At 36.4% G+C, this 21,494-nt stretch overlaps 1 long non-coding RNA gene across 1 annotated transcript; it reads right to left on the bottom strand.

Annotated features, from left to right (window-relative positions):
- Window positions 1-2,721: 2,721 nt before the first annotated feature.
- On the bottom strand, window positions 2,722-21,425 carry LOC115599512. Its single transcript, XR_003988486.1, has 3 exons — window positions 21,392-21,425; window positions 11,623-11,708; window positions 2,722-2,807 (listed from the first exon to the last, which is right to left on the bottom strand). It is a non-coding gene; the product is annotated as an uncharacterized LOC115599512 (long non-coding RNA).
- Between the last annotated feature and the right edge of the window lie 69 nt (window positions 21,426-21,494).

Here is a 21,494-nt window from a genome sequence, read left to right as displayed (position 1 = left end):
ATCTGGGGCCTCCCCAGTGAGCCAGGACTGTTGGTAGATGATGGAGAGCAGCTTGGTGAGCTTTTCTGCCAGCTCCCTCATCACCCCGGGGTGGACCCCCTATGTCCCATTAACTTGTGAGGATCCAAGTGGCTCAGCAGGTAACTAACTCTTCCCTCCACGATTACAGGGGAGCTACTCAGCTTCCTATTTCTCTCTACAAGCCCCAGAAGCCCTCAGGACAACCTGTCTTACTGTTAAAACTGAGGCAGGGAAGATGTTAAATAACTCAGCCTTTTTTTCATCTTTGGTAACAATGTTTCCTCCCATGCCCAACAAAGAATGGAGGTTTTCCCTGCCCCTCCTTTTGCCCTTGATGTATCTGTAGAAGGACTTTTTGTTATCCTTAATGGAAGTGGCAAGATCGAGTTCAAATCATGCCTTTGTCTCACTAAGTTTCTTTCTACATGACCTAGCTATATTCCCAAACATTTCCTGAGTAGCCAGCCTTTTTTTCCCCCATTGCTCTCACTTCCTCTCCTGTTCTCTGCAAGTATTTATTTTTTTCTTTTTTTTTTTTTTTTTTCCAGTTTCATTTTCCCTTTCTTGAATATGTTACTCACGGAGACACATCCAGCTTCCCCTATCTGCTTGTCCTTGGGTAAAGCTGGGGCCAGGGCTGGAACTGGGGGAGCTTCCAGCAGCTTCTTACAGGAGCCACACCGTGTCACCCCCCCCCACTTCCCAAACAATAACCCAGGACAGAGATCTAATACAGAATCCATAGTTTGTAAGTAAAATATAAATTTTTATGTCATTAGGATAGATTATAAAGTATAAACCCCCAAGTTTGCATGTTATAATTAAAGAAATATTAACATTAATGGTAAGCTTTTTCAAAAGCTTCAGTTACCAGCCAGAACTAAATTTTAATGCAAGGCCACATAAAATGCAATGAAAGCCCAGTTTTTAATACACGTTCAAAGAAAAGTTTATTTGTATTTATCTTCCTTTTGCCTCTGGGAAGAGAGCAAGACTAATATGGATGAAGAACATGGCTTCATAAACTAATTTCTGATTACTCTGTCTTTCCAGACACTGCAGATACTGGCTTTGCTTTAAACATAGTATGCAGACATTTTGAAACATAATATGTTCTACTATTTTCAATTAGGTGTTCAAATTGTCTTGAGATATTTTCACCTAAAAAAAGCTGTTCATATTTTCTTTATACTTGAGCCTATTAAAGGGACATATACAAATGTGATAAATCAAAAGAAAACAGCATTTTCCAACAAATTCTCAGGATTTTCTCACAGACCTTTCCCATCTACTAAAATCCAAAGGCTCTAGTCCTTAAAATTTTGACATTTAGTCTCAATATTATTGCTGTACCTCCTATTGAACATAGGAACACTTCTTATAGTGGAAAGAAAATACATTGATATTTACAGGATACATTTAGGCATTTGCCTAATTATGCAGAGGGATAGCTTATTAGTCAAAGAAAGAAGAAAACAAGCACCCCTGCACTTACACATGGGTACAGAAAGTTGTGACCTATTCTACAAAATTCCTGAGAAAAGAGAAGTAGTTCACATATGAAGTGACAGATCCAAGTTTTATAGGGTCCCTAATAAGCCACCAGACCTGTTTTCTGACAGCAAAAAATTATAGGCTTAGAACTTTCTTGAAAAGCACGTGTATGACATCTTAAAGTAAACCCTAGCACAGAACAAGTTGCATATGTAAATTGAGTGGCAGGGTCTATCTGTCCACTAAACTCCAAGGCAGAGAAGATAGCCCCCTTGACTTTGTAAACATTTTTTTATGCAAGATGAATCAGATGAATTAAAATCATTTCAATGTGAAATTAAATTCATACGTATCTTATACTTTTTGGAAAAAAAAAAAAAATGTAGTTCAGGGATGATGGACAACTTTAATGATTAATGTTTGTGATGCCTATACATGTACATCTTAAGGGTGAATTTTCTGCCTGGTTCATTATTAGTGGAAATTGCATGCCTAGCTCCCTGTACAACATGCATAAAAGATGCTCCTTTATATCTATCATGATAGAAAAAGTAGGAAAATATTTATTTTCCTATTTTAAAAATATAGTCAAAGCATCTCTGATAAGAAGCTAATAAATATGCAAAACAGCATAACAGAAAAATAAGTAAAAGTGGAAGCATGCTCTAGCAACAATTTATTCTCAATACATACAATAAGGTGATTTGCAATATCTTAATGTAAATAAAAGCATTCTTTAAGGTAACATCTTTTTATACGCTCAAAATGCTGACTATATTTCCTTTGTTTCTCCAGCAGTGATTATATAAGGTTATATAATGCATATTATGCACTTAAAATTACTATTAGACAAGTAAAGGGGAAAAAAAGTCACAAATAATCTTTTTCCTACATTACTGAAACTCATTGAGAAAGCATTTCTATATAACACGAGATATAGAACCACAGATGTTTATTCAGCCTTGGTATGAAAGTGTTCCTCATTTTAATAATGTTGACTGTAGATTTGGGAGGTCCCCCTTCAAAACTACTGGTAAATAATTTCAGTGTTTATTTTCTGAAAAGCGTTGCTGAAGTCCAAATTAAAATATGTTGCTGCCTTGCATTCAAAACTTTAGTAAAATAAAACATAAAATCATAGACCACCTCGAGTTGGAAAGGAGCCATAAAAATCATGGAGTCCAACTCTCTCATCCTCTGAAGGCTACGTAAATCTACGTTGTATGACTGAGAAAATTGCCCAGTCCTTGGACTCTGATAAGCTTGATAACATGACCACTTCCATGGGGATCCTGTTGTAAAACAAAAAAAATAAATGTGAGTTAAGTGTCATGAGATAAAAGAATATGTCATTCAACTAATATAAACCGCAGTATCTCAGAAGACTTATCACAATATTAAGCAAGCCATAAAAGATGTGGCTTGAGAATTTATTTTTTTAATGAATAAAATACTGTTTATAATACCAAATACAAATATACTAAGAAAAATCAGGTAAACAACAGTGGAAGGCAGTAAGAATTCCCAGGAAAAACAGTATTGTAATAGAAACAAAGCAGCCTTGGAAAGTGGAATACTTTAACTGGAACACAACCATTATTGTGATTTACTTAGAGAGGACTGGATGGGTGAATAATGATGTGACAAAACCCTTGGTGATGCAAAATTAGTCAGTAGAGTAAATATTGGAAGAGATTTCTACAAGTTACAGAAGAATCTCATATAAAATAGAATGGTAAAAATGGAAAACTAAATTCAGTATCAGTAAATGCAGAAGAATTTATGTGTAACAGAAACAAACACACACACACCCCCATACTATATAGTATATATTAGATACTAGGTACACAGACCCTTTCTTCACTTTCCCCCAACATGTACACAAATGCACAGGGTTAAACAATCTCCATTCAGGCATCACTGAGTGTCTGGTTTTCTATGGGAACACTGTGTAGCAACAAAGCAATGTTAGAAAATATGAAGAAAGGAAAACAAACCTAGAATGGGCACTGCTTTCCCAGTTTAAATGGTCTCCTGTTCTTTAAGGAGGATGAGAAAGATTGGTCATAAATTGTTCTAATTTGGAACTCAGCACTACAAATCATCTACACCTCTCCAGGAAACAAATTCAAATTGCTTATATTGGGCAAACTTATATACTTATTTTCTCACCATTTTTTTCTGCTTTATTTTTTTTTTTAACTACAACATGAAAAATACTGTTTGAGACAATCCATATGAAAGTCCTAAGTAGTAGGAAATTAAATAGTGACTAACACTTGTGCAAAAATTTAATCTGCAAAAAGTTAAAGCTTCAAATCGTCCCATTTCAATTTGTATCTCCAAGTCTAAGCAAGGTGACTGAACGATGAGGTAATCTGATTTTTGTGATTTGATACAGTTTTAAATGTAAACTTATTTTCTCCATTTTTCTTGGCTATTCAGTATTATGACCTGGGGAAGTAGGAAAATAAATGATCAACTCAAAATTTAATTTTTTATCTACTTTTCCTATCTCCTACCACTTGATGGAACTTCTTGTTTTAAGAAGTTGAGAGTATGGTCTTACTGTTAAAGTAATTTATTTTTCTAAATGTGAATTACAGGTTTGCTGAGAGGCAGTGTAAATATTTATGCCAGATTCTCTGTATAATCAGTCCAAGCACTGATAGCATACAACAGCCAGCTAGAGCCTCCATTCAGATGAAGACAGTCTACATACTGGGTTGCTAGCTGTAAAGAGCTTAACACATCAATATTTGAAACAGTCCACAGCCAGCACACATCTCTAGCATTTTCCTTTTCTGTAAAGAGAGCAACATTCAATACAAAGAGATGAAAAATATAGATCTATTATTTCTGTACACAGAACAGCAAACACTATTCCCTCATATTGTTCTTTTTATTATTCAAGGGATGAGTAACAAAGCAGGTATTTCAGCAGGTTCCAGCTAAAGAATAAACTTGCATAACTCCTAATCCATCATATTATCCCACATGGACCACAACATCCACTCACATGGAACAGCAAAGGGGTGTAACTCCACCTCAATGACACAATTCATGTAAAGGCCACAGGAGTTAATGGCATCATTAAAAAATTTACATTTGAACACATGCTACATTTTTTACCTATTTAGTGCCTTTGAAAGCTTCACTAGCCAGGAATTTTTGCATAGTGCTGAGGAGATATAAAAAGGACACCGGGACAATAGACTTTCACAAAGACACCAAGAAAGCATCCTCAGTATTTATCCAATAATTAGGAAAATTATGATGCTAGCTTTACTGTTTTATATTAAGTTTATTTGTAAGAATAAGAAGCACAAAGTGCAAAAAAAAGCAGCTATTTGGAAAAAGAAGCTTATCTCTGGATGAAAGATACTTGCTGTAGCACATATGGATACAGAAAGAACATGTTAAAGACTTCAGCAAAGTTTTGATTTGAGTACATTTTTCCCCATTATAAAACAAAATTCTTTTATTTTGCTAGCTTCAAAAGACTATATAGTTAAACACATGCAGCAACTGAATTAATATATGTTGGGAAAACAGCTTGAGTTGGAAAGAGGTTACTAAAAGAGTGTCACAAGAGCATTAGTCTCTTTTGTTCCATCGATATGAAAGATAAGTCACTGAAACATGTTGATAACAAAGCACAGAATGAACAAAGGTCAAGCAACATGAAAAAAAAGACAAAATAATTCAGAAAGTGCTGGAAAAACTAGCAGTAATGACACACAATTAAGTGTATAGAAGTGTAAGACAACAAACCCAGGGCCAAAATAAAAAAGGAAAAAAAGAACAGCTATTATACACTCTCTACAGTAATATGTTCCACAACACTAAACAAGACGAAGTTCTCAGGAAGCAATGCATAAAGTTTTAAACCTTTCAGAATACTATTCAATGAATTAAGAATTGGATAAATGGATGCCTCACATATAAGGCATAAGAAATTCCTCTGTAGTATTATTATAGCAAAACTGTGTTTGGATATTTTGTATAGCCCTTATACCTTTCCCTAGAACTAAGAACTTGTGAAGGAAACCACCACAATGCAGAGAATCAGAATTATTTTCCATTCAAATAGGCAAGAAAATTTAGGTCTTAGGAAAGAAATCTAAAAATCAAGAAATGCTGAAATTCTGTGAGCTAGAGACTCTTGAGGAACAAAAATGGCATTGGGGATGCTTAATTTCCATGACATTGGCTATGACTTTTAGGAAATGCTTGCTCTTTGAGGAGCTCACTTATACTCCTAGGACTCCTGAAGCTGGAAACATTGCCTACCTATTTTAGAAATCCCAGAGTTTATTATTCTAATTTCTGGAAAATAATATCTATGCCAAAATGAACAGAAACTTTTATCATTGAATGCTATAAAGATTAGTTTCCTGACATGGAATTTTTAGACTGCCAGAAGTTTGTCTAATAAGCATTAGCAGTTTCAAAATTTGAACACAACACGTTCTCTCCCCATGCTGAGCTTCTCAAATGGAAAGCACAGAAATTCTAAAATTACAGAAGAGCATTATCATAGAAAAAGGATGAAATACAGCTCGTCCATGGACAAACTATTAATAATAATAAAAAAAAAGATAAGGATTTCAGAGAAATTTCTCATTGTTTCAGCATAAACTTCAGTAATGCCATGTGGAAGGTGGATAATTCATGGGGCATTGCAGACTATATTGCTAAGCCTTTTTCAAGTGGGATAGATACTAAATGTCAGCTGTGTTATACAACTGATATATTCAGGACAGGCTTTAATAACACTCTTCCATAACAAAGGATCACACAGGCATCATTTGGAAAGGAGGGTTCTTAAAACAATGTAGAGAAATACTTAGTCCATCAATAAAATAGCCAAAAGGTTGAATTTCACAGTCCAGTTTTGAAATAATGAACAGTAATAAATACCTTATGCAACTAAAAATCTAAATGCTAAACATTTGAAAAGAGAAACACATCTTCCATCCCAATTATTTCCTTCACAAAAAAAAAATAAATCATGCGCTTAGACTTATTGTCTTGTGCATAAGCTTACATAAATGGGGAGTAGCATCAGTTAAATACAGGACAAATCAACTGCTAAACTGTGGACAATTATGCACTAAATGTGTATTAATATTATTTTATACTGAATGTAAAAATTAAAATATCTCAAGTGTAACAATATTACTTTATTGTATGGAAAGTTCATCAATCAACTTATATCAGAAGAAATTACAAAGTAGAATCAGGTCAATATATTTCAAGACAAATTATTTACTTCATGCTACTGTATGAGCATTTTTATGTCAAAATTTATGCTTTTGTAAATTTGAAAAGTAGAAAGAAATGGAGATAGTTACATGAGCATTTAAATGCTATATTTTCTTCAAGAGAAATCTGTACTTTCCTCAGTAAAGGAAAAAGCATTACCTGTCTTGATTTATGAAAATTATTCTAAAAATTACAATGTAATCAGATTTTATTATCTTGTTAATTTAACAAAGCTCATTTTGATTTCATAGAAAAGGATTTGGGGGGAAAAAAAAAGGCTGTATCATACATATACTTATATGAGCTTGACTACTTCTGAGTTTGCCTAGCTTTGTGAATGAAGTTTTAGGCAGGAAAGGACTGAATCTTGAATAAAACTGAGCTTTAAACTGTCTCATTATCCATATCCCTATTATCATATAATAATTTTGCTTCTTATAGATAGAAATTTTTCTTTATTTGTTCCGATTATCACTGAAGTGAAATTTAAATGACAAATAAATGGCAAATAACTTAGTAGTGTTAGCTGTTCCACTACAAGTAAAGTGGGTGGGGAAACTTGAGTTAAGAAGAGTACTGAATTTGGAATCAGGAAGAGAAAATGTACCCTAGCAATCTCTTGCCAAATTGCTAAGTCAGTGGAGTGTCAGTCTTCAACTCTGTTCTGGGGATTGCCACAATTTCTACAGCAATGAAAGAGAAAGGTGAAACACTCAAAGGGGGAAGGGGAACGAAGCACCACCTGTGATCCAGTCTGATACTGTTTTCAGGAAATAAGAGGTTCCAAACTAAAGGAACACAAAATTCCTATTATAACTGAAACAGTGCTTTTCTCCATTCAAAGGGAAACTAAAGAAAAAACATTTTGTCTAAACCACTCAGTGCCACAATACCAAGACTTCTATCTCATAAGTTTCAATGAGGCTGTTCTCCTCTGGAGGATGCTGCAGAGGAAAAAACCATCAAGGAACTCATTTTTCTTATGAACATTTAATGCTTAACTGTTAGCCTTAAATTCACCCTCTATTAAGCTATTATATCTATAAATCTATTATTTTTTGCTCTAAATTATATTTATTACAATTTTATCTTGTTCCTGGTGTTTCTGCATGCTGGTCTTAATACACTGTACCAGTCTGCAGCACTTTAATCAATCTTCTGGTCAAATGACAGTCTTTTCCAACAGGGTCTCAAGTAGAATTTAGTCACAACTTGGATGTGACAACAGAAGAGGTCTTCTCAGGTAGTGATGGCCCAAGCATCAGAGTGAGAAAAGGAGAAAAGCTTAGGCTACTTTCAGTAGGAGCAAAACACTTGTTTTTTCCTACTGAGACTGAAATGAGTTTGAATTATTACTTGGAAAATCCAGGATTTGATAGTTCTTGATTATCCTGTGTTGAAAATAAAGGAAAAGTTAACTCATTTACAAAATACTACAGTCTGCAAAAAATCAAAGCTACAGAATAATGTTTTTTGAAAGCAATGTCTTTTAGCACGAGTAACTCTTGAGAGGAAAAGTTCAGTTGTAAGTGAAGGAGGAAAATTCCACAAAAATCATTGCAAATCTACTACCTGCCCTGTATTTCTGAAAAGCACCAAAATTCCTTTATGCTTTCACTCATGAAATTGATACCATTCAATTAATTTGAGGAACTCCTTGTAGGTAAGGCTATATATAAACAAACAAACAAACAAAGAATAAAAATATATTTATTATGTATATATAAATAAATAAATATTACATTTATATATAAATACATATTAACAAACAAAAACTGTTTTGGTTTCTTGTTTTTGTTTTTGTTTTACTGTTAGCATTACCATTTTGGTTGGTAGAGGTTCTTTAGGCTAATTGTAATCCTTGTGTATGAAATGCCCATAAGAGGGGGATGTTCATAAACTATATTCCTATGCTTGTATTATGATTCATACAGAAGAAATCCAGCTTGTGCACCTCCAAGACCACTCCATGATGCTATGCAAAGAACAGTACATGCGTATGATCTGGAGATTTACTGTAACAGCATATGGGATCAAAAATAAAACAAACCAATGTAAGTAAACCTTAAAGTTTCCATACAGTCAGAATTTAGAAAAATAATTAAGTGCCTGCATAGGTTTAAGTGCAGGAATGGTGCCAACGGTTTTGACAGAAGGCTCTTAAGGTCATGAACTTGGTTAAGATTATATACCTTGAAATCTGTGTGATTTGCTAGAACACAACCCAGAATCATTCAATGAAAATGGCTTTTACATTGCAAATCCATGTTTATTTTTAACCTAAATTATATGTTCTGGAACTCAGGAACATCCTGCAGTTTCTTAATATTTATGTAGATAGTTCATTTATCTAGCTATTTGTTTCCCTTAGTGTGGAAAAACTTGCGTTGACAGATGTCTTAAAGAAAAAGAATATTGCACATCCTCCCCATCTTCTTTCAAAAACATGACTATTCATTTAGTACCATCAGTTCTGTAACCAGTTAGAATGACTGATTGAAAAATACTAATGGTTTTCTGAAGGTCACTCAACAATGTCAATATTTTCTGTTCCTACAAATCCTGTGGATTATCTTGCTTTTGTACAACATACCAAAATCTGTTTAAAACACAAAACATTGATAAATTTGAATTTCAAGAAACTCATGGAATGGGATAAGTTTTTTTTTTCTACTTCTCATTATTTTCATCATTCATAAACTCGTACACACTAGCATGGACATCAGGGAGTATAATCAAGTAATCTATCCTATAGATTTAAAAGGGTAACATCTTTATAGAAAATGTCTGTAAGCACAGAATATATCTTCAACTCTGCTAAGCCATGCTACCAATCCATATAGCCAGACTATAAAACTGTAAAAGCACCAAAAAGAAAGAAGACTGAGAAAGAACTATTTTGTGGTCCTATTTGGGACTGCAATTTATGTTCTATGATGACAAACATAACACTCATATTGAAACAAATCAAAGTGTCAGATACTTGACTTCAGGATCATATAGCACAATAAAAATGGTAAATGTTCAGCTTTATTCATGACTTTAACCAACAGTGAATGACTGTCAATAACAACCAGAATTTCAACTAAGCTGACTTTATATGTTATTGCAGTGCAGACAAATGTATAAGATAAATGTAAACCAATGGTTGCACAGTATTAGTCAAATATGTAACGCTCACTAGAACTTGCAATGTACTGACTGAATCTTATCAGAATACTGTCAAAATGACTGTCTTGAAGATCTCATGTATTTTTAACAAAAATGACTGCCTAACCTCTCAAAGGAATGGTGAAGTCTAATGTCCATAAGTTAGAGAAGATAAAATGATTCCTTAGAAACAGTATGAACTGCAAAACAGCATACAGCAAGCATTTCCCTAAAATCCCTGGAGAAAACCAAACTAAAATATACTGGAAGGCATAGTTCTCACAAGGCTAAGTTAAAAATCCTGAAAACTCCTCTGCCTTTCTAATTTTGGTACTAATTTTGGTGTAAAAGATTAATGGATGACATATTTATATTAAACTATGTAAAACTGCTGGATGCAATAACCTGCATAAAAACTTAAGATCAGAAGTTATACTTAGGTAAAGATACTGTAATGAAGGTCATAAAGTTCATGAACACACTTAAGGTTGGATAGAAAACTGGACCTAACAGTCACAGGAAAACATAGTTGTGTAGCAGTTGTTCCATGTTGGTCTAGAATCTTCATTTGCTGTGGCTTCAAGGTCATCTTGAAGCAACTGAGATTTTGGTCTTAATTTACTACTGTACTATGTTGGTCAGCTATAAAGGAAATTAAAGATGATGGCTATACTCACTGACCATTTTTTTGGGTATGGAGGAAAGGTCCATTGCTCAAATAGCCAACTATTATATGTATTGTCCATTGAAAAGTCTGAAATGTTTAGCAACAGTAAGATGCATGGGCAGCTTGGCTTCCAAACAAGTTGTACAAGAATTTTAGGTAATGGAATCCCTCCAAATTCTTTGTACCAATAATTTCCACAAGTAATACCCTATCAGCTTGTCCTCCACAAATGCATGTGCACAAATCCTATTGCAATTACAGATCAGGCTCATTCCTGAGGGAAGATTGCTCTTGTAGTGGATTCCACAGCGTTAGAAACCTACTTGAAGTGCAGGGAGTAAAACCAAATACTTCAACAATCAAGAAGCTGTAAAATTTCTTCAGCAGTATTGGGGTACACTCAACTACACCTGAACAACACATAAGAAAAGTAACTAATTTTTAACATAAATGGAGGAACAATAACACTACGTACTGCAGTTACTCCAGACTTAAAATTGTCTCATATACAGGCACAATTAACAACCTCAGAGCATGCTTGCATATAGGAGACATGAAAGGAATGAATTGCATCTTCCCAGATTCTGTTGAATCCCTTAGTAAACTTGGTGCCCATTTCCAGTCCATCATCAACATGTGCAACAGTTATGAAGAACAAAGAGGATCCCTACTTGTAAGTTTAATCTTCTTTAAATATCTGAGAAAGAAATCAAGATTTTTTCATTTTTCTTTTTTTTTTTTTTTTTTTTTAAAGATAGGCATGTATTTCAGAGCAGGTTGCCCAGGGGAGTTATGGATGCCTGATCCCTAAGACCATTCAAGGTCAGGTCAGATGGTACTCTGAGCAACCTGGTCCAGTACCTATGCACGGGTGTTGAAAGTAGATGATGTTTGATGTCCCTTCCAACCCAAACCATTCTATGATTCCATGATGATATGATAATTATTTTGATATGCTGAAGCATTTTCATATAGAAAGACATACTTTGGAGTGTCAACAGTGAAAAAGTATCCATCCTTACCTTCCATATTTCTCATGTAGCAGGTGTGTAACAAAATGCATGAACTGAAGATAAATGATGTTTCTTATTTTTTCTCTTTGACATACCTGTTAGATAATAAATAGTAATTGTATACTGCTAAAGTGAAACATTTTAATTATATAATTAACCTATTTTGCCCTCTATAAAATGCAAAATCTATAAATACAGAAGGAAATCTAATTGAATTCTGCTGTAGGCAAGAAACTAGCCTCCAGTGAATAGCATGCTGCTCAGATATAATTTGTTAGCTTCAGTCTTCATACTTTCACAGTAAAAAGTAAGAGCACACATGCAGTGTAGTTGTATGTAGCAATATTCCATCATTTGGTACTCTAAAAATCATTCTGATCTTAAAATATGAGACATGGCATAAACCAATTAATTCAGGAAGAGTGGAAGAATCTGTTTAAGTGAAACATCTCAGAAAACCGAAACCCAGAAAAACAATTTTTAAAGTGAAATTTTGTGTGTGTCTTTACTTAACACTATTTCCATACACAGCCTCTAGCAAGGACTGATTTTCAGTCAGGCCAATTTCACTCTTATCGTCTGTCACTTTAAAAATTGCTGACAATAGGCTACAACACAGTCCTGATATTAATAAAAAACTCAAGAAATAGCTTAGACTCATAAGAGGTAAAAATCCTACTTCTCATATGGCTATTCTGAAGTGCTGTTAGTACCATCATCTAACAACTGAAGTATTATTGGCTACCAAATGCACTTGTAACAAAACACTTTTGTGATTATCAGAGAACTTAGATTTGCTTTAACAAGTACAAGCACCTTGAAAACCCTTTATAGTTTCTTGTACTCTTCACTCAGATATATTTTCCTCGCATTACACTAAGCTGGAAATGCAAATGAATTATGAATGCTAACCCATTAAATCTTCTGCATTATAATTTTTCAATGGGAAAGCAAATAATGCATCTCCTAATGGCTCCAGATACTGCAGGATATATTTTCTTTTATTCTTAATTCTATTTTCCACCCAGCACCAAACTGTTTGACTTGATCATCCTATCACAATGGCAAGGGACATAATGAAACACTGCATCTTTATGTAGAAGAGGAACATTAAAAAGCATGCCATGTTCACTTTGCTTTCTCTCACCTACTCTAAAACAAGTAGTTCAAGAGAGACTAATAAGTTGCTGTATTTTGCATAATTCCTTTGGTTTTGTTTCTTTCCAATTATACTTCCACTGTTTTCTTACAAAGATGGGTGAGGTCAGTTCCATATTTTGAGCCAATAATAAGTAGAAATATAAGTAATTATTTATCTTAGTAATTATAATCTCTGTCTTTATTTGTGATTTATGGGCGCAACACAAGAGATTCTTAGTCTTCAGGGAGGAAAAAAAATTCTGAAACTTTTACTGAGTTCATTTGTGATGATTATATTTCTGAGATATAAAATATTTCAAAAACGTTAGGTGAATATTTCCAAAGAGTAACTAAATCAAAGCTAATAAGCTAATACAAAAAGAAAGAAAATTGAATAACTGAACTGTAGTAAATGAGCACACAGGTATACAAAGTCACATTAACGTCACTTAAACTGAAAACTCAAGGACTTAAGAAGTGCCAGGATCCAGAACTGCCAATGAAACCTTAATTTGTCCTCGTTCTGCAGATACATTATAATGAAGTATTTAATTAAGATTAATGTCAAAGGTAACCACTAATTCCAAGTGGCCAATTTTCACTAGACGGCTCTGCATGTTCCTAGTCCAGTTCACACTGGTTTTAGGATGTCTACAGTACTTCACATTTCTGCAGATATGACACCTTGGTATGAAGTTAGAGACTGAGAAAATGAGCATCAATATCAATTTATTACCTCTGTAAAAACATTTGATTTAAGTGACTTACCTAGCATCACAGAGGAACTCTGTGGCAAAGTGAAACATAATCCAATTTTCAAAGGCATTATTCAACTATTCTAAAGCTGCCTTTTCCTCTTCTTTCAGTCCTCCACCATATTGATTACATATTTTCGATTTTTTTTTCAGCTAATGAATTAGAGATTCTATCTGTCAATGTCTTGTCTCTCCTCAAAACCATGAATCATCCCTAAAGCTACTCCTTCGGCTGAATGAGACCAAGGCTCTGAGTTAAAAGGAAGAGGGGTGGAACAGGATGGCAGATGGACAAGGTGCAGAAGACAGAAGAAGGGCTGTCACATAGTAAGAACTCACCATATAAAAATACAAAAGCAATATAAATGTTGTATAACCAACAGGTTCATTTCTTTCATTATGAACATCCTGTAACTGTAAGACCATTACATTCATGTATGCCCCTAAAATTTATTAAAGTTAATGAGGGGAAAAAAAGATACCCTTTTGATATCCACAGAGATCACGAGAAGGCTTGGAGTCTTTAGACCAACCTTACACCTTTTCATTTGAGCTGGAATATTATGGTAAATCCCCTGGATGAGACAGCAACTTCATATATATATATATATATATATACACCAAGAATCTCAGAAATTTACTAAAGGCAGTTATATTATGAAACTGTGGTACATTGAGTTTCAGGCCCTATAAAGCAATTTGAATACAGACATTTGTTCTTGTCTTAAAAGCTGAGGTTACTCTCCTAGTTCTCTCATCCACCAATAGCTACTTTTACAATTGCCTTTTCCATTCCCCTGCCTTCTCAGCTCATGCTGTATCAGTTATAATGCTTGTATTGATTTTCTTTTTGCATGCTTTATGGCCTTCTCTCTTGGTTTGGTTTTTTGCTTGTTTGGGTTTTTTCCCTGCTTTCACCATTTTTACTGTCAGAATTTGTTTTTTAGTTCTTTATCATGACACAGTTTCCTTTTTTTTACCTCTTCTCTAGCTTTTTTTCTCATGCTCCCCATCTTGTGGTTCCTTGGTCCAGTTTCTGTGCTCAAGGACTGCCTAGTTTTCTCTGAAGCTCTACTCTGTTTTCAGATTTATCTTATGTTTCTTATTTCCCAAATTATAGTCTGCTGAATGATCACACCCTCCATTCCTCCTGGGGTCTCATCAACATGTTTCCATTGATTTGCTTTTTCTTATCAACAATTTATCAGGTTTCAGTGTCAGTGTTATCCCAGCCTTTTTATCCATTCAACAACGAGTCCTATTTTAACCCTGGCCTCCCATCACAGCTTTAGTTTTTCTAGAGCTACTTTCACAAAAATATTTGTCTGAATATATTTTTTCCTACTTTTATTTTGGGTCAGGTGACATGCTTTCAATTCTGCCTGGTGTCAGCAGATTAAAAGACACATCTTTGAAACCAAGGACCTGGATCTATTTGCTACTTTTTGTGTACTCTCTTCTCTCACACCACATCTGTTATGGAACATCAGGAGCAGTGCTGCTCTCTAACACAAGGTGAGCCAGGAACACAGGGATGCCCAGACCATCAGGACAGAGGCCTCACCAACCTTAGCCCAGACCCATAGTACTCAAGCCAGGACAGACTCAGGGGTTGTAGCAAATTCCAACCAAGATTCCAGAACATAAGACAATATCACGGTAATGAAGCAACTTAGTGAAGTCAACCTGCAAAGTTAGGATTAGATTCAGTGATCACTAGGCAGGCCTATAAGAGAAGAGAGGCTATAACCAAGCCATTAATTGAACTCTGGATCACAGCATTCCATGACAAAGTAAGAGTAGGACTAAGCCAGAGACCTGCACTTCTCTTGCACAACTTAGCCTAAATAGAGTCCATGCCCATGGCTGAGGGTGGAGACCCCAGGAGAGGCTGGTAAAGGTTGCTAAGGCTTATTAAAGCTCTCAGCATCCTGACTGAATGTCAAGACAAAAACTGTAGTATACAAATTCCCATATTCCCTGTTTCCTTGCTAAAAAGAATTTTGGAGTACAATCAAGTAGACAAATGTGGCATCAGATCTGTTTAGACACAAACCAAAGCAGAGTCTACACTTTCTGGTCCTAACTAGGGTATATATCATTATGCAATCTGATAAATCTGCAATCTTGTTCTCATTGCTAGAAATAGCAATAGTAATCCAGTCTGGCTGGATGACTGCATTTCACTGCTAGATCATCTAACTCTTAGAGGAATGTTGTGTAGAGACAGAATTTGTACAAATTTTAAACACTATGATCTAATAAGTCAGTTGTATGCACTTTTTTGCCCTGGGACTTATGTCTTGGGCTGATTTTCAAAGAAATGGCAAAAGAAATATTCTGACAGAAAACCCCTGTCAAGTGTTAAAACCTTTTTTTTTTTTAAAGCATGGATATTCTAGAGCAAATATCTAAGGAATATTTAGTATAGGAAAAAAAAGTATTTGCTGAGTTTTTTGAATCTTACTCTGGATCAGCTAAAATACTTTTGCTTTTATTTGAAAATATTTTCAATGAAAGATGCACTAATGGGAAAACTTAAGTCTGAATATAAAAGAATGTTGAATGCAAATGCTTACAGTCTCCTTTTTAAACTACCAGAATGTGTGAGGAAATAATTGTAAGCATCTTGGTGTGAGTAGTTGAGGGTGCTTTTAAGAAAGTAAAATGGATTACATCATAGTCTATAGAATGAACAACTTTTTTATTGAGTTGCTGAATATTTCTTTGTCACCTCAGCTGGGTTCAAGAGAGGTTGTTTCCAACACATCACATAACCTGTGCATAAGTAATAAAACACAAAGCAATTAAAAAATTACAAAGCATAAGAAACAACAAACCAGTAAATAAGTGGATAAATATTTCAAAGATGTTATCTAGCATGTATTCTAAACTTTGTGAATATGTTAGTCCAACCATCCCTAAAACACAATTACTCTCAAATTAGTTCCATGAAGTTAAAAGTTTTTATGGCAAACTGTAATGTACATTGTATGTACTTACATCTTAAGTAGCTAAAGGTATAAGAGGTGTTAAAGTTGTGTAGCTCAGGAACTTTGTGGTTTGGGGTAAGCAAGTGAAAAATTTCTCAGAGTAGTTGGTTCTTAGCTGATGGTTAGAAAACACAGGAAAGCACACAATTTTGCTAATTATCAAAGACTTAGGAAGAGGAAGACCTAATCAGAATGTATGGAGAATCATGTTACCAGCACCATTTCGGCTGTATCTTCATTCAACAGTTTATATAGATGAGAGGTCAGGTTATGAACAAGACATCCTGCTTCCACTCACCTGGTAATTCTCTCCTGGAATTATTTTTGCCAACTCAAAGCATACATTAGGTACTTTTCAATAAGAATGATACCAGTTTTGTTTGACCTTGGCTCGCTTTTCACCAGCATTGCATTAACAGTGTTGTTTTATAGACTTTTTCCTCCTCCAAAAGCCAGCAAAATATCTCACATTTATAATTGCTTTATAAATGGGACTTCATGCCACACATATTTTATATGTAGTAATAGCAGCATGCAATTCCTTTTGCTTGGTTCATCTTACTAACATAGAACAAAATTTCACTGAATTCATAATGTTGCTCTGGAACTGATACATACTGTATATTTACACACCAATATGTTTTATGGAAATGAACACATTTCTTCTCAGGAGCATATTTTCAAACTTCAATTGCTCTTTACCAAAGCCAATTTTTTTTTTCAAACAAAAAAAAAAGCAATGCGTTCCATGTCTATACATTTTTATTCATGCCAATATATTTTCACAGTTGGATAGACTTAACTAAATTAGTAGTTACAGTATTTGTTCAAAGCAATGCATTTTTGCTGGCATCTGGCGAGTGATTGTTAACCAATTTTATTATTTTTTTTTTTAGGAATCAGCTTCAACCAGACCCACATCATTTAAAACAACAGCAACTCACCTCTACCACACAAAATTTCTCAACCAAAATAAACAGAACTCAAACTCTTCTATTCTAGTTGCTGAGGTATGGTAAAGGGGTAATGTAAAGTGCAAATACACAGGCTCTGGTCAAGGTATCTCTGATCTCTGGTTTCCACATAGGCGAGTAGTAGTGCACTGGGCAGGGAAATGCACTTTCTCTGATGATACATGTTGCTTTCTGAATCCCAGGGAAGGCATTCTGCCACTTTCAGGTTGAAGGTGGCCAATACAAAAATTAAGGACTTGCTACTGCAAGAGATGGCTGTTATCCAAACAAGTATTTGTTCAAGGCTGAGTGGCAGCTGCATCAGGGGTTTATCACAATGCTTTTGAACTGCAGCATGTAAATAAATCTCCAAATTACTAAATAAATAAGTAAGTTTCCAAATTACTATTTTAAATGTGATGGTGAATGCCTATCGGTATTGCAAGTCATGATAGAATAAGTCTCTAACTTCTGTCACAACTTGCCTTCTCCATACCTTCTTTCCTGCAAGGCTTTTGGCTGTGGTTAGAACTCTGCAGTCATATTTTGCCTACTCCTTGACTACCCCCTAGATTATACAAAATTTACTTTAAAATACACATTATAAAAAATAAGCACTGACCACTGATGCTACTAAAGAGCATAATTAAAATCATTATTGTCCCTTTAGATTTTACTTGTCTTTCAAGGCAAACTTTAGAGGTAGATTGACCCAAACCAACATAGATGGATGCTTGCAGAGGACATGGAGTTTAGCTTTTCAGGAAGAAGCCTGGGGTTTTTTTGATCAGGAGAATAAAAGAGCACAAGCAAATTAACAGACCATGTGGTGGACCAGGGCATGAAGCAGTTACTGATCTGAGCTCTCTATTAAGGCTGCCACAGTTCCATTAACTCTTCACTGACACAGGTGAAATGTATGCTGTCTAGAAAAGGATGAACAGGAAATAATTCAGAGAAAACTACTAAGCAAGCTCTCTTCTCTTCTAGGTGAAGGGTTTGATATGTTAGCTTTTGTGTAAACACAGAGAAGAAATAAAGTATGAGGTGGGAGAATACAATGTAATATCTATGCTGCAAGTGTAGGGAAAGCTGGACAACTTGCTATTTACCAATTCAGAAAGAGAAAAGGTTTTTTTACTCTTTCTGAATCTTACTAGCAGATTAGATTGTTTTCCTTTCTTTAGCATTTGGGATTTTTCTAAGTATCACCTTGATAGATATCAAGATAAGAGAACAGCATTTTTCTGGTTCTGATAAAATGTTTACATCATACATCTGGTTTTCAGTGTTGATCAGGTTATATTTTAGGGTAGTACTTTCTACTTGGTTCTGAATTGTACTTTCTGAAGTGTCCATGTGCCCTAGAAATAATGGTCTAGAAATAATGAAGCTTTTGGCCATTCTGTGTGTGAGCTCCAGCTCCACAGACCAATTACAAAGTTCTGTTCCATTTATGTTTGGTTTAGCTGTGAGCTGACACTAAATGTCATAAAATGTGATTCTACATTTACACAAGCTGTCAAATTATCACAGCTGCAATAATCGAAAGAAGCATGACATCATATCTGGCAGCTCTAATGATTTTAAACATATCTTTCAGATTTATATTTGTTCAAATAAAACAGGGGCTTCAGAGTGGGTTTTTTTCTTTTTGAAAAACGGACAGATAATTCATTTCAGCACATACAGCAAAAAAACTTATAATCCACTGCAGCATTTTATTGGTGGAGCTTGAACCCTGGGTTTAATTTTCTAAGGTTTACTTAAAATTTTTGCTGTGTAATGAAGAGGAGTAGCACAACTCTCTCCTGCAAACCTGCTTCCTACCAACATGCCACTTGCTCATTACAGATCCACTTAAGCCAAGAGAAATTGGCTGAGAACCAGCATTTCTGGTTATGCTTTTTACATGGTGAGTGATGTAATGTCCATGTTACTGGGTTCTTGGGAGGAAAATGTTAGCTGGTGTTTCCAAACATGCAGAGCAGCTTTTCCAAATGTATTAATGGGGCCAAGACTTGGAACCCCTCGTGATGTACAGACAGGAGCTTAATCCCTACACTTGCCAGGGGACCTCTTTTCACAGCTTCTAATCACTAACCTGGGAAGACACTTGTATCTTTCCTATAATGCTTCCTGTAACAAGAACACAACTAAGTATGTTTTGTCAAAAGTGCAGAGCTGTCACTTATAATTAATTCAAAAGCACTTCAGGTTGAATTTCAGTCCTGTTTTAGTGAAGGGTTTAAATTACTTATTTTGCCAGAATTGCTCTTTAATGTACATGATGTTTATTGGATAAAAATCATACAAACAATATAACTTTAAAATGTAATGCTGTAATTTGATTCTGTACTGTGCTTGGACATTTTTTTTGAGATGGAGGGGGAGAACTCATTGTAAATTCTGATGCATTCTCAACTGATGCTAGGCATAATCATTACCTGCTATCAAATGAAGTGGAAGATACAGCTGCAGAATACGTAACTTCCCAGATTCCCCTCTAGTGCAAGTTCATTAAGGTAAAGTTGACAACTGTTAGCACTTCCTTAATGATCTGAGACTTTGCACCCTTTGAAGAAAGGAGCTTTTAAAGAGCTTTCCTCTCCTATAGGTATGTAAGACTATTTATCACTTGTTTATGACAGTAAAGTTCTTTGGTGTTATAGAACAGGACATCAAGGTGGAAATTCAGAGATGTACCATGGAAAACATACTGCATCATGCTGGAGAACAAACAGAAACAAAAGAGAACTAGAAATGGAGAAAGACTTGATCATTGTAAGCATTTGGGTGCAGGGGATTCCTGTTTTCTCTAAGATGAGGCAACACAATTCATTCTGTAGTGATAATACAGACAGGTCCAGTAACTTAAAGTGTTCTGATTTCACTAAGAGGTTTTGGCAAAGGGTGAATGATATCATGCCAAACACCGAATAACCAAACCTGAAGAAGTAGCTTGCCCCCTTAGACGTCTTACATTCAGTGTTTTACCTTTTGGACTCAAGCAATTGAGGACTACCAGCTACAAACCCTCACAAAGAAAGCTTTCAAATGAAAAAAACGTAAACAACAAAACAACAAAAACTTTTCCCCAGGCCATTTAGAGTCCAGGCAACACTGCAACAATTCCAGACAGTTCCTGATCGCCATTGTTTGGGTAACTCAAGGGGAGCTGGTCTTACTGCTACTGTGGTGAAGGAATCTCTACGTCTTAAGCTCTGAGGATACAGGCGATTCAGCAATTCTTTCCTTCCATCTGCTGCTTTCAGGGAGACGAGAGTAAAAGCAGAAGGACGAGAAGTTGCTTTACAGCTCTCTTGCAAGGACCGGAGCAAACCGGCTGCGTCCTTTCCACAGCTCTCTAACCCCGACCCCAGCTCGCCGGTACTTCACCCCCTTTTTTCCCAGCCGGCCGTACGGAGGAGCGGCGCGGTGACCGCCTGTGATCTGAGCAGGGCGGGCGGGACGCCTGCCACGGTGGTGAGGGCCGAGCACCCTTCCTCCGTCCCCGGCGAGCTGCCCGCGGCTCCGCGGCAGCCGGTGAGGACTCTGGATGTGCGCTAACGTGCTCGTCCCACGACCCCGCCACCGCTGTACCTCGCCTCCGCTGCCCGGCACCGCCTGCCCGAAGGCTCCGGGCCCCGCCGTTCCCGGGTCTCTCCCGCAGAGCGCAATCGGCCGTTAGCGGTCACGCCCGGGCCGGCTTCCGGGGCTCTAGGGGCCGGGGTGGCCGGCGAGGCACACCTGCCGCTCCCTCCCGGGAACCCGAGCATCTCCCCGCCCGCCGCCCCGGCGCGGTGACGCTTCCCCTCAGGCTCCCGCTGCCGCCGGGCAACCCCCGCGTTTCCCCGGGTGCGCCGCCGGCTGCTACTTCAGGACCGGGACTGGACAGCGCCTCGACGCCCGCCCCCGCCTCTCCCCGCTCGCTCACCGCCCATTGGCTGGAGAAGCCGTCGCGGAGCCGGGTCTCCCGACGATTGGCCCGCGGCGGATGCCACTCAGCGAGGCGGGCGGCAAGGTCTGGCACCTGGCTG

The sequence above is a fragment of the Calypte anna genome, chromosome 1 (genome assembly GCF_003957555.1).
Source record: "Calypte anna isolate BGI_N300 chromosome 1, bCalAnn1_v1.p, whole genome shotgun sequence".
NCBI classification, from domain to species: domain Eukaryota; kingdom Metazoa; phylum Chordata; class Aves; order Apodiformes; family Trochilidae; genus Calypte; species Calypte anna.
The sequence above is the reverse complement of the archived record's forward strand: the minus strand, read 5'-3'. Positions and strand labels throughout refer to the sequence as shown.